The sequence below is a fragment of the Excalfactoria chinensis genome, chromosome 1, assembly GCF_039878825.1.
Source record: "Excalfactoria chinensis isolate bCotChi1 chromosome 1, bCotChi1.hap2, whole genome shotgun sequence".
In the NCBI taxonomy this organism is placed as follows: Eukaryota; Metazoa; Chordata; class Aves; order Galliformes; family Phasianidae; genus Excalfactoria; species Excalfactoria chinensis.
The window spans coordinates 27,126,684-27,144,917 of NC_092825.1; the positions used below are offsets into that span (position 1 = coordinate 27,126,684).

At 40.9% G+C, this 18,234-nt stretch overlaps 1 protein-coding gene across 5 annotated transcripts in view; it reads left to right on the forward strand.

Moving 5' to 3' along the window:
• The first annotated feature begins 3,543 nt into the window (after positions 1-3,543).
• Positions 3,544-18,234, forward strand: part of CNTN1 (contactin 1) — a 228,759-nt gene continuing 214,068 nt past the window's right edge. Inside the window, exon 1 of one of the 5 annotated variants that reach the window (XM_072361291.1) lies at positions 3,544-3,723. The gene's annotated coding sequence lies outside the window, so the exon portion shown is untranslated. Of the gene's footprint in view, positions 3,857-18,234 lie in introns of all 5 variants that reach the window. The other 4 variants (XM_072361338.1, XM_072361299.1, XM_072361307.1 and 1 more) reach the window with 4 other exon arrangements.

Below are 18,234 nucleotides of genomic sequence, written 5' to 3' on the forward strand. Positions count from 1 at the left end.
GTAGCTCTGTAAAAAACTAAAAGGACAGCAGGAAAAACAGCAGCTTTTGCAGTTTTTGCCCACTTTTGCCCAAATTATGCCCACTTTTGCTGGCAATCTGCCCGCATTCTCCACCAAAAATACTGTCGTGGGTTAGCCTAAAATCTACCTGCACCCATGACAGGGGGGCAGTCGGCCCGCAGGCCGCTGGCCCAGAAGGAAAAGAAATTCAGGGAAAATGAAATAAATACAGCGGCAGCGATCTAAGGAGGCACACTTATTTACTAAATACTATATCGAAATACAGAATAGCACAATATAATACAATATAATTGGAATTAAGGCTAACGAATCAAGTAAAATAAGAGAGAGTGAGTCCCGAAACCGAAAGGCCTACTGTAACTCTAGGCGAAACGGCTGGAACGCTCCCACACGGCTCTCCCCCTGGCTGGCAGGATCCAAGAGAGCGAGTCCAGCACTAAAGTGAGATTATATAGTCCTGGTCATATGACTGACCGTGGTGCTCCCTGGGACATGTAGTCTTCTTTCTGTGAGCAGCAGATTCGTCAAAATTATCTATGCTTAACATGATGTTATGATGTGGAATACTGATAGCAAAATTACAAAATTGCAAAACCATGACAGTACAGTATTCCATTAAGAGAAATGGTTAGATAAGTTGTTTCTCATTAAATTTACCCAATTTTGTCATTTTGCATCCTCGTAATTCTCTGAGTCATTTTCCCAAAACATTTGGGTCTTGAAAGAGATTAAGTTCGGGAAAGAATAGCCCGAACGATTACACAACAGACTACTGAAAGTAGTGCTGTAAGGTACAGAAGCTAACTTGAACTGTAGGTTTTGCTGTATGCCATAATTTAAGGCCTGTAAATAAAATGACCTTTCTGACATTCTTTATTCACTTTGGAGAGTTTGGAATTCAACAAGGGTAGCGTTCACCTCTGCAGTGGCTGACTCCAAACCCTCTACTTTTGTTTTGAAAAATTTTATATCACAGGAACAATTTTGCACCGTTTGGAAGCAATGAAAAGGAATTTCCATGCATCAGCTTTATGGTTCAGATGTGGTCAGAGTTCAAATTACCTCCACAAATACACACCTGGAATTCAATAAGAGGAAAAAATAGTGAATAACTGTAGAATTGTAGATGTATTGCATTGTTAGCCTTCTTATGGTCACGTAAGCTACAGTGTGGTATTTCAAAGAGGGCACTCAGGACGTTTTAATGTGTTACCTTCAGCTGCACCACAGCAGTGGGACAAAAGGTTAAATAATTGTTTCTTTTTGTGAAATTGCAGGTTAGAACGTGGTTTTCATTTTTTTTTTTTCCTTTTAGCAGTCGTCCAAGGCAGCACTGGAGCGTGGAGCAACATATGGTCATTTCTGTATGTTTACAAGCAAAGCCCTTTTTCAAATAAACAGCCATTAGCAAAACAATAGGCGCTTCTAATCTTATTAATCCTCTGAAAGATTGCTGAGACTGGTAGGGTTGCCTAAAGCTCATGCTGGCCTGAGTCTCCATCTTATCGTAATAATGGAAAGCTGTTGTCTTTGCTTCATATTCCCCTGCCGACCCTTCTTCTCCTTGTGGATGCTGTGAGTGTTTGCTGCAGCATATACGAAGCAAGGTCAGTGGCTGCTGTTCCTCTGTGGGAGCTGCTGGCTGCATCTCTGCTTTTTTCCTATGTATGGTTGGATCCTGAATGACTTCTGCCTCTTTCCAGGAAGCAAATTCAGGAATCAAATGCCAAGGGATGAAGGTATGTGTACGAGTTACAAACTTGTCTTACGAACAGAGTAACAGGCAGCTGATGCTTACAAATGCAGTGTTGAATCCAATCAATTTCTGCTTTTTTTGCATGTTTTCTGTTTCTGTTTTGCTTTGCTGAGTGTCTGGCTCTATTGAAGGATGCTGGAATCAAGCGAGGGGAGAGGCAGGGATGTTCTGTGCAGCACAGAGACACCCACTGGTATATTTAAGCAAAAAAATTACCCTGGCTCAAAATGCATGTGACAGCCATCTTAACTTCTGGCAATGAAACTGAAACCTGAATTCACTGAGTGTTATGGAAAAACATCCTTCGGAGGGTATCCTAAATATTTAACATACTGCAGCAGTATGAAGCTGTCTGTGTTGTAGCTCTGAGAGGAAGCAGCACTCCCTTCAGCAAATCTTCATTGTAAAGTTGACTTTCATATTTTAGTGCTTCTGGCTGCAAAATGCACCCTAAGGCTGTTTTGGAACCAAGAGCCATTCAGAGCAGTCCTAAAACTGCTCTAAATTGTGCTAGGGGCTGAGATGGTTTTATGGTCCTCACTGTACGGAGGCAGATAAGGTCTCTAAAAGCTGGGACTCAGATGAAGTCTCTGCCAGAGTTTCAACGCTTATTAATATTTTAATGCTTTCTGCTTTGTTAATATGTACTGATTGCCAATATGTATAATCCAATCTGGCTCCCCCCGTATGACCTGCTATACTCTAATGCCCATTTTTCATTCATGTTTAGTGCTACCCTGGCTGCTCTTCGGTGTGCAGAAATTTCCCTTGGTTCCTATTGATTTCAAAGCACACGCACACAGCAGTAGCTCTCCTCTGCTTTGCATGTTTGTGTACACATCCAGCGCTCAGCACCGGATTAAGACACAGGAATTAAAGACCCAGCCCTAAATCTCCAACTCTGGAATGATTAAATGGGGATCTGCTGGGGTGTTTTTATGAACTGTCATTTTATTCCCTGAACAACAAGCTTCTGACCCATATGCTTGTGGGAGTTATGATCCCATTTTAATTGTCCTAACAGTGTTTGCTGTGACCTGCAGACTGTAAAGACAGGAGGTTGTTGGTATCTCCTTTAGGGTAGTGAGTCTGAATCCTTTCAGACAAGAAGACTGTCTGAGAGGATGGCTGAGTGAAGCAGCCCTGGCTCTTTCCTACCATGCCTCTGTCATACAGATGTGCCAGTGCTTGTGTATATAGTTTGCTGATCCCAGAGAACGTAGACAGAAGCAAGTTAGTATTCATCAGTGTAATAGAGATGTGCTCCCATCTCTGGGGGTGGCTGTCAGGTAGAACCTAATGCCTGTACATGCTTTACTGCAGCTTCACCTGCTGAAGGGCATCCTCTTGTCGCTGGCCCCAATCCACCACTTGGCCTTTCCTTACCATCTGATAGAAGGATCTTAATTTCTGCGTACTCCAGTATATCTAAAAGCTCTTGCAGCTGTTTTACTTGTGTTTGGCAAGTGAACACCTGTACCTTGTCAGTACCTACATTAGGCGGGACCTTCTTCCAGGTCCTTCTTCCACACAGTCTCTCCACCTCAAGCTGCAGCAACTCCGGTTGCGCTTCACCAGCCCCGAGGGTCCGCGCTGCCCCACGCTCAGCTCCATCATCTCCATCATCCCCATCCCCACCTCCATCTCCATCTCTCCCCCACACCGCCCATCCGCCGCGGTCCCGCTCGCGCGCGCGCACAGTGACATCACCCGCGTCCAATCAGCCGCCGCCGCGCCCCGCTCGGGCCCGCCGGCTCGGCACGCGCGGCGGAGGTTGGTGCTGGAAGGGGGGGGAGCTGAGGGGGGCGGTGCGCGGGCGGCTGTCAGCCGTGCCGTGCCGTGCCGTGCCGTGCCGTGCCGTGCCGTGCCGTGCCGTGCCGTGCCGTGCCGTGCCGTGCCGCGCCGCCTCTGGGTGTCAGCCCGGCTGTCACGGCAGCGCTGCGCAGGTAGGCACGGCTGTGACCGCAGCGGGACCCTCCCCCGTTCCGCGCGACGGGGCTCGGCTGTGGGGATGTGAACGGTGAGCCGGCGGCGCGACAACTTTCCTGGTGCGCCCGGGGGCGGTGGTGAGGCGGCGGGGTAAGGGGCGCGGGCGGCATCTCACCGCAGCGGAGCGGGATGGCGGGTAGACCGGAGCGATGCCGCCGCAGTCGCTGTGCCCTCGGGCGGGCAGCGGGGCGGGGCGTGCGGGGGGGGCGCTACGGGCGGGTGCCGCAGAGCGGAGCGCCCTCGCCGGGGTCGCCGCGACGCGCCCGCGCTGTGCCGGCGCCTCGTGCCCGCTGCGGTCCGGCTGCGGCTCTGTCGGCGAGCGGCTGCACCGCGCGTTTTCTCTTGGAGTGGATATAACGCCGTTTCACTTCGTTTCCCCCTCCCCACGTGAAGCGCTAATTGTGCATCTTTTCTGTGCCACTTTCCCGCGAGCGGCAGTAATTGCGGCTGGCTCCAGTGCCACATGCCGGTGAGAGCAGAAACGCCGCTGCTGGGCTCTGCTCGAGGCGGCTGAGTGGCTCAGCCTCCTCGGGAGCCGCGGCCGCTCGGCGGAGCTCTGCGAGTTTCTGCTCTCACCGCAGATGATCTGTGCCGTTAATCTGCCGCGCTGCGTTTAATAATTCGACCTATGGGCTGCGGACGGTTATGATATTAGAACGCGTTAAAACAAAATAAACCTAAAAATGCCGTAGGGTTTTACAAACAAGCCGTTACGTAACAACTGTGTGTACAACGTAGGCAAAAATTGCCTACAGATGAACCCACGTGTGCCGAGGTGGCTCCAGGAAAGGAGGTGCTGACCGATAGACTTCGCTTAGTGTCAGTCGTTTGTATAAATTACTCCTAAAGCAGTTAAAATGACGGAGGAGTTGAAACAGCATGAGCACGGGGCAAGCATGCAGGTCTGTATGTCAGGATGATCTTTTGTCCCATCTTATATGACTTATTGCCAATAGCTGGCAGAAGAACTTTCTCTAATGCTGCAGAAGCCTGATGGTAGCGTGGATTTCTTGCATGTTTATTAGTTTACGTCTGAATGCTTACTATCTCTATCTGCGTCACCTGCTTCCTTCTTATATTTGTGTTTAGTGATAGCTGACAATGAATCAAAATACCTTATCCGTCCCTAAATTATTCTGAACGTAAATATAAACAGTTCAGCAAAAGGCTGACCTTTCCCACATTTGTATTCTCTGCAGTTCTGTTCTAAACCAGCAAGAGATGTTAGTTTTCATTTCAGACTGACACCAGAAAGTAATTCAACTTCTTTACAGCCTCATGGTTATGCAGGAAAGGGGTTGATCTCACTGGGCGTTAAACCTTGTACACCTAGTAGAAGATGCCCTAGATCATGGTTGCCCAAGCTTTTGGCTTGCTTGGGTAGTACTGAGCAAACAGAAGTTGCCTTGAGATGCATATAAAATATATAATATTTTTTAGTGTATTTAAGCAACAAAGCTGATTTTTGATGTATTTTTAAATTAAAACTTAAAAACTGAGAGCAGCAAAAAGGTACAACTGGTGGGGTGTTTGACCTTGGTTTTGTGGAACATCTGTCTGCTTCAGTGGCAGCTGTTGCCATTCCTAGAGGTATTCCTTAAGGTGTTCATCAGATTTTTGATGAAGTGTTACTCTTCCCATACTTCATCCTTGATAATAATCGTTCACAAATGTACATACTGACCAAAAACAGTGACATGAACAAGGCATGGCTGCGAAGCAAGGCATATTTTTCTCATTCAAGAGGGGGCTTATAAAAGTCTGGTAGAGACATGACCGCGTTTTTCTTTGAGTTGAAGGTCCGACTGCAACTTTATACATTCTGTATGAAAGTTTGCAAGTAACTTATTTATGTTGGCTGAAAATGAAGTTGCAAAGAATCATTTTTTTGTGTTTTTTTTTGTGTTTCTGTTTTGAAATTTGGAACCCTATTCTCAAATTTATTTATCAAAATGGTAAGCATGGCTGCGTGTTCTTCACTGTTCACAGGTCTGTGTTTAGCCAATGTATCAAAATGAATGAAATTATTTGCCATAATTCAAGCTTATTGCAATTTAAACTTCATTTCAAACATGGTTATTGTCTGAAACGTAGCACAGAGAAGGTGATTTTCACCTTGCAGATGCACTCATTTAAATGGGTGGTCAAGTCCAGCAAAAATGCAGAATCTATGAGCCATCTTTGGTCTTTTCATTCTGGCACAAATTTTCCTCTTGATTCCATAAAAGACTTGCTGTCACATTGCAAGCCATTGAGTCTTTTTAGCATTTCACCCCAACCTGTGCACCTTCTTTCAGAAAAGTAACTGATGACCCCGTAATCGGCATCCATACTTTTGAGGAACTTCTAGAATTGGCGATGATTCAGTCCCTCGGACTTCATGAATTTCAGAGCTTTCGTGATGATTTGCATGATGTTCTCTGCTCTTAAAGTTCTGCACATAAATTTTCTTGCTGCCCAATGCAATGATATTTCATCAAACATGAGTTACTGGTGGTAATTGCATCATCTTCTATCAATTTTATAAGTTCCTCCCTTTTACTGACCATCACTGGGGCACAATCAGTAGCTACACCAGATATGTTGACAAAGGTTAAAGAAAAACACTTCACTAATTTTTTAGTGCTTTTTACAAATCAAGATATTTAGTTGTGTCTTTCAATGGCACAAAACCCCCCCATCTCATCAGTGACGTTATATTTGTTACCAGTACCTCTAAGGAAAATAGCATGTAGAGCCATATCTGTAACAGCATTACTTTCTGTTATTATCAAAGCATAAGATTTCAAATCAGCAACTTTACTCTCTCAGATTTGTTTGATAGATGTTTCTGTTTCTTCAGTTCTCCTGGCTATAGTTGGATGAAACAAACTGATCTTAGAAAAGACCATTTTTTTTAATAGGGCATGTTACGTTGGTTATGCTTTCCATACATTGCTTAACAAACTCAGCATTAGGAAATGGTTTGGGTTTGTTTTTGCTGTCAGATTTGCTATCAAATAGCTAGTTTTTATAACAGAATCCATTTGAGTTTTATCTTCTCTTTGAAAAAGATTTTGTTGAGGTGACAGACTTTTTCAGTTCTGCTGTTTTGTCTTTATAAAGCATTCCATGATCAGAGGGTTGGAGTACCTCCCCTATATGGGCAGGCTGAGAGACCTGGGGATGTTCGGTCTGGAGAAGTCTCTGAGGGAACCTTATAGTGGCCTTCTAGTACCTGAACGGGCCTACAGGAAAGCTGGGGAGGGACTTCTTACAAGGGCAGGTAGCGACAGAAAGAAGGGAAGCTTTAAACTGGAAGAGGGTAGATTTAGGCATCAGGAAGAAATTCTTTGCTGTGTGGGTGGTGAGATGCTGGAATAAGTTGCCCAGTAAGGTTGTGAATGCTCCCATCCTGGAAGCAGTCAAGGCCAGTCTGGATGGGGCTGCGAGCAACCTGGTCTAGAGGGAAGTGTCCCTGCCTATATCAGAGGGGTTGGAGCTAGATGATCTTAAAGGTCCAACACAAACTGTTCTATGATTCCTTGATGTGCATCAAATTTGGCATCATATTTCTGCATACTGTGTCTTTTCAGATTGTAATTGTTGAAAACAGGTACGATTTCCTTGCATATTAAGCATAGTGCTATGTTATTTGTCAGCACTACGCTGTGCCCTCGTGTCCTGGTGCTGGGCTGGGCCACTTGGTGGGGCAGAGCTTACAACACGATAATGCAGCAGCAGGAGATGGGCTGCTTTGGGAGCGGGTTGGGCACGCCTGCTCTAGATTATTAAGATTATGGAACAGAGAACTGAACAGTGGCTTCCTGAGTATGTCTCTTTGATACAATCTGCATGGTCACATGCTATTATTTTTTTTTTCCTACAGCAGCCCTGCCTCATTTAGTGCATAAGGTGGATGGAGCTCACCTAACACAGTTCAGTCTTTGTTTATCTTTCATATTGATCGATACCTGAGCACATGATTTCTCTTTCACATAGCTTTATTTTGTAGACAGAATGGATAACATCTGTATGGACTGTGCTTATGTGCTTATCGTTATGTGATCAGGATACTTCACAGTTTTTACTTTAGCAAATTCTATGTAAGGCAACAAACGACATTTACAGATGGTGATCAGAGGGTTAGGTTAAAAGCATTCACAACCTTACTTACGTATATTTACTCAACTCCCAACTGCCGCTGTTTTTACTGACAGTCCTGAGTGCTCCACACGTAGAATCACAGAATGACTTAGTCTGGAAAAGAAAGACCTTAAAAACCATCCAGTTTCCACCCTCCTGATGTTAGCAGGGTTACTGCTTACTAGAACAAGCTGCACAGGGCCCCATCTAGCCTGACTAAGATGCCTCCAGGGGTGGGACATCCACTTCTTCTATGGGAAGCCTGTGCCAGTGCCTTACCATCCTCTTAGTGAAAAAATTCCTCCTTATATGTAACCTTAATCTCTCCTTTTTTAGTTTAAAAGCATTCTGCCTTGTTCTATCACTGTCTGCTTCTGTAACAGGTCAGTCTTCCCCTGTTTATAACTTCCAGTCAAGTACTGTAAGGCTGCAATGAGGTCTCCCCAGAGCCTTGCCTTCTTCAGACTGAACAAGCCCAGCTCTCTCAACCTGTCTCCATAGGAGAGCTGTTCCAGCCCTGTGATAATCTTTGTAGCCCTCCCCTGGCCCCTCTCCAACATCTCCACATCCTTCCTGTACGGGAGGCCCCAGGCTGGGTGCGGTACTCCAGGTGGGGCTTCATGAGTAGAAGGGGAATATCTCCTCCTTCACCCTGCTGGCCACCCCTCTTTTGATGCAGCCCAGGATGCATTTGTCCAAACTGCTGGCTCATATTTGAGCATTTCCACAGCGGGGATGGGAGAAAGAGGAATTCACAGTTAATTCTAAACTGGAGGAATTTTGTTTTAAGTCCATCTCCCATCTGTGTTTATCCTATGTATTGAATAAGGCAAGGTAACTTCAAAGAAGAATGTGTTTACTTAAATACTGTTTTAAAATACATACACTCAACAGAAGTGAATTATGGTTGTGCAGACAATAGTGTTTGTCATTTTGTAACATTTGAGTGGTTGATTCATTAACATCAATGATATTCTTTCATGATGTTTCTTAAAACCTGAAAAAATCCTGCTTAATTGGAAGCAAGTTAAAATAATAATAAAAATAAAAATCAAACAGAGAAAGTGTAGAAAATGTTCAACTTTCAAAGTAAATTTCATACCTTTCCTTATGTGTTACTGCATTGGACCCAGTGATTATCAGTAGGATTGAAAAAAACGTCCTTTGCAAGGACTCTTAGCTAGGAGTGATATTTATTAGAGTTTAGTTCCCTTCAAATATGCAAGTAATGAAATAGAATGAGATAATTTGAGGAGGGATTCTACTGCTATTTATGACAGTGGAAAAGTAGTAAAGAACGGAATTCTTTCCTTGATTCTGGGTTTTAGAGAGAGTCTGTCACAGTGGGTTTGTCTTCTTCAAGCACAGTCCTTTACACTTCATCCTTTACGTTTCCTAAAAACAATCATCTCTTTATTCTCCTATAACCAGTCCAAATATCAGTTCTTCACATACTACTGGTCTTGACTCTTCCAGAGTTTTCCTCAGCCAGTCCTGTCTCTGCTTGCTTTTTTCTTGTCAGCCTTCTTTCAACTTATATTTCATTCTCATCTTCTTGATTTCCCACATCCCTCCAGTCTAGACTCTCCTGTTTCCATACACATTTGCAGCAGTTTTTCAGACTGTGGTCTTGATTCTTATTCCTCTTTTTAGCCCAGTGTATGGATTTTGTTTGTACTGAAACAACAGTACTTATTTCCAAGAAGTTGGTTAATTTTAGGTTCATTTTTAGAGATGCAAGGAAATGTGTAGCATTTACTTAATACCTGCCTATGTTGATGGCTTGAAAACAGGCCTTATGAGGAGTGGCTAAGGGATCTGGGATTGTTCAGTGTAGAGAAGAGGAGGCTCAGGGGAGACATCATTGCTCTCCATAACTACCGGAGGGAGGTTGTAGTGAGCTGGGGCTCGGCCTCTTCTCTTGTGTAACTGGTGATAGGACTAGAGGGAATGGCTTCAAGCTGCGTCAGGGGAGGTTCAGGCTGGTTGTTTGGAAATGCTGCTTCTCTGAAAGAGTGGTCAGGCTGCCCAGGGAGGTGGTGAAGTCACTGACCCTGGTGGTGTTCAGGGAACATTCGGACGTTGTGTTGAGGGACATGGTTTAGTGAGAACTATTGGTGATGGGTGTATGATTGGACTAGATGATCTTGTAGGTCTTTTCCAACCTTGGTGATTCTGTGACTCTGTGAAAACATAGTAATGATTTTTGAGGTGTTTTGACTCTTTTGCTGAATAAAAGGAAGGATTTTTTTTTCTTTATTGTTATGTTTTAAAACTGAGCTCCGCACATTTTTCAATGCAGTTCACAGTATGTATTGTGCTTGTATATACACATGGGGAGAAAGCGAGAAAGGACAGATGATTTGCCAAAGTTGCAAATAATAGTAAACTCTGGAACTACGTCTGGACTACAGAAAGAATCCTAATTATAAAGAAACATCAGCAATTCTCCCTGTAGTAACATACTGTATTTTTTTAGGGATATTTTATTCTTTAGAAAGTTATTCTAATTGTATTCTGTTCTAATTCTGGTTAATTCATTCTATTGAGTTTTGTGGGTTTCTGGGGTGGCAGATTAAATATCTTATGAATTAGAGTTTGTTGTTGATTTTTTAGGGTTTGTTAATATGTTGTGGGTTTTTTTTTTGTTTTTTGTGTTTGTTTTTTTTTTAATTTGATGCTGAATATTCTACTGTTTTATTACTGCTACTTTAGTGAAATTCATAACAAAAGTGCATTGTAAGCCTTTTGTTGGGTTGAAATCTGAATAAAATTGTTGCTGACTGAGTTAGCACTGCACCACAGTATTTTGTTTACATAAGCAAGTCGTTTGAATGTGATGAAAATGCCACTTGTGGTGATTAATCTGAAACGGGGGGCGTGGAGTTGTAGTTTGCATCGTAAATTGAATATTGTAATTCTCGTGAGAGTATATAAAAACAGTTGAATATGTATAGAGTCTTCTTAAAGCTTGTATGAGCAATGCGGTGTTGAAATGAAGAATTACAAATATTTGACAAGGTCTTTGCTTGTAGTTATGTAATGTTTCCTTTTATAATGGACGTATATTGGCCAGATCATGTGTTGTTTCTTGGCAGTGGAGCTACTGTGTCATGTGTGGGTCATAATTTAGTCATGAGATGAGCGTTCTTTTTATAGCTTTTCTGGAAACATCCTACTTTACCCAGGATAATTCGATTTTCTCCAGTTTAGGAAAAAAAAATTGAGCACAAGAATACATGTAAATTGCTGATGACTTTCAGTCAAGGCAGTAATCAAAGTTGAGAGGCTTCTACATGAATTCATTGCTTGTGTAGTTTTTGCTTGCAATTGTTTTTCTATCTGAGATAGTTGAATTAATGCACTTCAGTTTAACAACTCTTAAATTTCATTTGTTTGTAAAGGTAAAGGAAAGGTGATGGTATCTTTATTTATAAGTAGTGATAACTCTTCCCTTTCATTTGAAGAAAGGATTTTATTATTAAAACAACTTTTCCACAGTACGAAACTGGTATTATTCAAACAGAATCTCACACACTTAATCTTCTCATACAGAACAAACACTGGAACTGGCTTTTAATGCTATCTTAATGTTGTTACTTGTTAACGTGTGAATCTTTCTGACAGTGGTGTTTGCTGAATGAAGGAGGTAATTCAGGGCCCTTTCTCAAGCAGAGGAATGGAACAAAAGAAGGATGACTACTTCTAACACATTAGCTTTAGCAAAGTGGGGATTTAACACAGCTGGGAAAGAAGTTCACCTCATTTTTAACTTCTGTCTTCTGTAAACCCAGTGATATTTGCAGAGCCTATTTATAATTTAAGTAATATATGACACAGGAGAGACTGCACCATTTTTGAAGCTGTCTTGATGTTAAAACAAAGAGAATAAATTCACATATTCACGTATCGTTTTGTTTTTCTCTTCAGACATTTTATCTTCAAGCCCAATCACACTTGAGGAAAGAAAAAAACAAACCTTTTTTCTTTTTTCCTGTGTGCAAAAAAATTAATTGCTTTGTATTTTTAACAAAGATTTCCTTCAAGATAACTGGTTTTCAAACATTTGAAACTAGAGATACTGGCAACTTCGTTTTGATAGAAGAAAGTCAGTTATTTTTTGTCTACTCACTGGTAAAATAAAATGAAAAGAAGTAAAATGTCTCAAAATGTTAAACACTCCATTTTTCTTTACCAACCACTACTAATGAACTTCTAAGGTTAAGAAGTTAAGAACTGCTCCTGCTCGTAATGCTTCGAGATGAAGTGCAGTTGAAGTGTAGCAGTTTTTTGCTATGAAGATTTTCAAGCAAATCAAAAGAAAAATAGTCATTAGGATTCATGGGGAAGAGCAGCTAGAAATATAGAAATATATTTAGTTTTGTGTATTTCTTCTTGTGATGAGGAAGCTCTTTTGAACTTTTACCAGGCCAGCTTCCCTTTCATTGCCTGTCTACACTTTAGTTATTTTCTAAAAATGAAATTTGGAATATTGAGCAGTTTCCACTTCAGATTTTCGTTATTAAGGAGCTCCAAGGGACACCGGCTGGTGTTGGAATAGATCTTGGGAAGGCAAACACTCTAAAACTCCATTTTCACTTGTCACTTCCTGGGCTTTCCTTCTCTTTGCTCTTGCTATCTATTATATATTTCCCCTCTGACTTTTCCTAGCCCTTTAATTTTCCTTTCCTTTATTTATTTATTTATTTTTAACAAACAAGCAAACAAACAAAAAGCAACAACATATTAATGCTTTGAAAAAGTATTTGATTCTGCTGTTTTTATAACTTGTAGCAGCGCTATCTCCAGAAAAAGCACAGTGAGGATCATCACAATGGCAAAAGTAGTCAATACGTTGACTGCTACAGGCTATTTTTGAAAGTCACAAACTAAAGAATAATTACTGTGCAAGTTTTGACATTAGCTGAGCATTAAAAAATGTGTATTAATTTTTCTGATTGCTTTTGTTTTTTTTTCTTGACTTCATATATATAGCACACTACAAACTACACTACACTACAAACTACACTACAAACTGCTGTTGCAAAACTACTACTAAAGAAGAACTAGCAGTTTAGTGCCAGCGCTGGCTTCTTTTCTAAATAACATAGCTCAGTTATACTTGGATGTTTAAACATCTTCCATTTTAATTTTGCTTTAAATCTTGCCAGTATTTTATTAGTCAGTGAGATCCTCAGTTCCTTTGTTCATTGCTTTCCATGGCTTTATGATTTTTGATCGGTTTTCCACATCATAACATCATGTAGTGTACCGGGAGTTAAAGAGTTAATGCTGAAGTTCATGGATTGTTGATATTTCCAGTCTCTAGGTCTCAGAAGAGAAGAATGAATGAACTACAACTCCTAGAAGACTTCATTTTTCCATTTCAGTTTTCCTTTTGGAGGGAAAGGTAAAACTTAATGGGAGTCATGAGGCTGCCCTGCTTTTCTGTTTTTGCTCCATGGCCATCTCACCTACAGCATTAGAGTAAAGACTTCAGTTTTGAAAACTCATTTCATTCGATTCATTAGCTTCAATGCCAATCATATTGTATTATAATGTATTATCTCGCATTCCACTGTTATATTTAGTAAATTATTATTTTTTTTTGCCTTAGCTCATTGCTGCTGTTTATTCCTCTGGGCCTATTTCCCTGCCTTTTCCTTTCTCCCCTTCTCCCTTTCCCACTGTGTAGGTCCATGGGTCCCTTCTCTCCCTTGTCACAGAACTAGGCTGAACCATAACATTTTTGGTTCACAGAATCATTTGAGTTGGAAGATGTCTCTAAAATTTAGTCATCCAGTATGACCCAGGTGCAGGACTTTGCACCTTGCATCCTGCAGTTGATTCATTGATGAAGGTATTAAAGAGCACTGGTACTAACAGAGACACCACTTTGTCTCAGTTTGCACTTTGAGCAATTGACTACCACTCTAGGTAAAATCTCATAACCAGTTCTTCATCCATTGAACAGTCCACCCATCAAATCTATATTCAGTATTCAGGGCCCAGCTGGATGTGGCTCTGAGCAGCCTGGTCTAGCAGTTGGCAAGCTTGTGTATAGCTGGGGGTGTTTAAACTAGATGATTATTATGGTCCTTTTCAATCCAGATCATTCTATGATTGTATGATCTTTCCAATTTACAGAGAAGGATGTTATGAAGGACCATGTCAAAGGCCTTACTGAAGCCCTTTCTCTTGGTGAAGCAGTCTTGGTTGTCTAGTGTCACTTTCCTCTCTTTTATGTGCCTTAGCATAGCGCCCAGGAGGATCTGCTCCATGATCTTCCCTAACACAGACGTGAGGCTAACAGGTTTGTAGTTTCCTGTTTTGTCCTTTCTACCCTTCTTAAGAATGGGTGCTATATTGCCTTTTTCCCAGTCACCCAGGAACTTCACCTGTCTGCCATGACTTTTGATTATCATTGAGAGTGACTTGGTGACTATATTAGCCAGTTTCCTCAGGACCCTGGGTTGTGTCTCATTGGGACTCATAGTTCCTCAGGTGGTCATGAACCTGATCTTTGCTCACAGTGGGAGGGACATTGACCCAGTCCCCTGTTCCAACCCATCCACTCAAGGGGTGTTTGAAGAGCAGTTGCCACTGAAGACTGAGACAAAAATATTGTTTAGTACCTCAGACTCCTTGTCTGTTGTTACCAGCCTGCCTCTAATGCTCACTAAGGGGGTTAGGCCTTCTTGGACTTTGCTTTCTTGACTGTTATATCTGCAAAGAGAAGCCTTACTTGTTCTACTTTGCATCCCTTGCCCAGTTCAGCTCCAGCTGGGCCTTGTCCTTCCTACACAGCCTAGCAGCAATCCTATACAGGTTACTTGTCCCTCCTTCCACTGCATGTGCATTTTCTTCTTTCTGTGTAGTTGGACCAGCAGATCCCAGTTCAGCCATGCCAATTGCTTGCATTTCGTTCCTGACTTCTGTACATGGGGATGAAGAGCTCCTGTGCTTCTAAGGAAAGCTTCCTTAAGGATCTGCCAGCTCTGTTCTGTTCCTTTGACCTTGAAGATAGATTCCCAGGGAGTTTTGTTGACTGACTCTCTGAGGAGCTGGAATTTAGCTTTACTAAAATTCAGCATCCTCATTTTACTCTGTGTGCCATGTCCCTCAGAAGTGTGAACTCCATCACTGCATGCTCACTACAACCCGTCTAACCTCCAATCCTGATGTCCCCAGCCAGTTTGCTAGCATTGGTGAGCTACATTTGCAAAACTTATTGATGGATTAAATGAAAATTCATAATACATGGCAACTTATTTATATCACAACCTATTTCTGTTAATTTTCATGTCTTTTTATAAACTGTTTATCTGTGTAAGTGTAGAATTAGTGATTTAGACCAGGAGTTAACTTGCTTCTATGCAGTTGGTATTTGCAAAAAGTATCTGAAATGTATAAACGAAAAACTAGTTAAAGTGGAAAAAACTATAAATTTCACATCTGATGGCATTGTTCTAACCTTATTCAGTCACCACTGAACTGGCATACGTATGTACTCATACACAACCATACATGTATGTATGGTCTTTTTTGTTTGTTTTTTGTTTTCTTTTTCCCAATGCAGTTCTATTTGTCTGGGAGTAACAGCCTCTAAAAATATCCCCAAAATAAAGAGAAGCAGAAAATCTTTAGTCGGATGACTTTTAAGAAGTGAGTGTAGTGGTTTATAATTGCATTATTAAAATGTCAATATAAACAGCTTTTTGATCTACTTACATTGTATTGTTCAAAATAACAAGAAAATCAAAATACAGATCCTGGATAATGAATGCTGTTTATTCTTCTGGGGTCACTCAGCCAGTATGCGCAAAGCATGAGTCATTACTTGAGGGATTTTCCTGAGATCTGAAGTATTTCTCTCCATTTCTTTGCGGAAAAATCATGTTGAATATGAATCAGGAGTGAAAGCAGTTTAAATTCTCCTCCTGGGACAGTGGAGCGGATAATTATTTTAAAAATATTAAATAGCTTTTTGTTTTTAATGTGATGGTGATCTGTGTTGTGTTAGCTAAGAATGCTTGAGATGACTTCAGGGTTTTGGATGAAGAAAATGTGATTTGTCGGTTTGCCATTTATTGGTCTTTGTGATTACAGAACCTGATTTTTGAGACCTAGAAGAAAGTGGTATTTCTGAGAATTAATTTATACTTAGTTGTGCAGAGGAGATACAAGTCATGATAAATCTGTGATTCTGTGAGTAAACCAAATATTTCCTTGTGGAAATGGCAGCTGTGAATATGCTGCTAAAAATAGCATAGAGCCCTACCTTAGGATAACATAGAGCCTCCTTAAAGGCATAAAGAAAGTTTTGTAGTTAAAACTGCCGCAGGTTTGTAGTAGAGCACAGCTGTTGCCATTTCCGCTCACATTCTTTTATTGTAATATGTTCTGTGGGTTCTCTACAGACCAGCTGACCCAGTCTTAAATGTGGCTGAACCATAAAACCTGTTTTGTCCGATTTCTATGAGATCTTATTTAAAGCATTCAAAAGATATAAAGACTTCTTTTATGTTGTTGTTTTTCTTCAGTGATTAACTCCACTCAAATGTGATGTTTGTATCTAAAGTTAAAACAGCTACATGCCATTCAGACCATGGCTTGCTCATATAATGGAGGCACACAGATTCAGGATGCGGGTTTTTTTTAGCTAGAACAACTCTGATAGAACCATACTTACTTCTATTAATTTATATTTATATACTATCTCAATTTTATTTATGTTCATGTGAACTGTTTTGGTGGCCAGCTGAACAATTTGTAGATGACCTCATCTTTGGTAATGTTACTAAGTGACAGTATTCAAACAGACACTGATTAGATAAAGCTTGTGCAGAGTCATTACGGTTTTTCCTGTGCATGGCTTTATTTTTTTTTGTTTTATATATATATATAATATTTTGTTTTATATATATATAATATATATATACATAATATTTTGTTATATATATATATATATGAGCAATATATATATATATATAAAATATATATATATATAAAAAACCAAGCACTCTTCTATGTCCATGCTAATGTTTAGTGGTACCAATGTGACAAGAGAAGAAAGGAAAACTTGAAAGCAATATCCTTACACTTTTGATTGATGGCAAAAGAATTCTAGCATTGATTTTGTAAATCAATGAGAATAAGTCAGAATTTACTTCCTTGTTGTTATTTAGTATCTGTACACCCACATTATATTATGTTACTGAACTAGTGATTTTTCAGACATTTTTCCAGACCAGTCTGAAGGAAGATTTTTTATGGGTGGGTTGATATAAGTACAGATGAGGATATAAAGTATCTTGTAATGTAAATTTTCATCAGCAGTTTTGCACCTCTCCTTCAGATAGCTCCTTGCTATTCACTACAGCTCTAGGCAGAACTGTTTTGACACGTTTGTGACTGCTTTAAGTAAATCTCTTGAAACTCTTGCAGAGTTTTCCGTGATCGATGTGCTCCTAATCTCTTTATACAGATGCCTCTTTTTAAATGGGGAACATATTTATTGGTTGTCTGCTAGATAGGTACTGTGGTTTTCAATAGGGCATACAATTAGCCAAAAGGAATTATTTGACTTTGATTGGAGATGCTATTATCTAAAATAATAAAATAATTCAAAGGAAAATCTGTTAAAGGAAAGTTTAATTACTTGTGTGGCTAATAAGGAATTTTAGTTTACCATCAGGTTAATTCCAGTTCAGCTTCGTAAGCACAGATCAGACAATCTGAGTGCAGCTTCTTTCCTGCTCCTGGATAATCCGTTGTTCCCAATAATTTTTTGCATGTCACTTTTATATTAATGCATAAACATGCAAGTCTCTTCAGTAAGAAAACAAAAATCAGTGAATGCTTTTCAGAGTTAAATAGAGGGGCATTTAAAAGTGAGAGTTTGTATTAGCTGTTAGGGTTAGGCCTTTGAACTTTATCATCCAGGTACAAGTTTTGAGCAGGACCCAGCAATCTGACTGAAGGTGTTTATCTTAGCATCACATAAGAATATTGAGGTGTATGGACCTGTATTTGCCTAGAGTTCTTGTGGATGCCCCATCCCTGGAGGCATTTGAGGCCAGGCTGTTTGTGACTCTGGGCAGCCTGGTCTGGGGGTTGGTGACCCTGCAAATAGCAGGGGGTTTGAAACCTGATGATCATTGTGGGCCCTTTCAACCCTGGCCATTCTATGATTCTGTGATTCTGTGACCTCTCACAACATAGACACTCATGCTCCCTCTAAGTAGAGCTTCAGGGTGTTAGTAAGTTTGTCATGTATGGCTGTTTAATCTGCAGTTTTTATTTAATTTGACTTAATTTCACTCTCATTCTTTGAGACCATT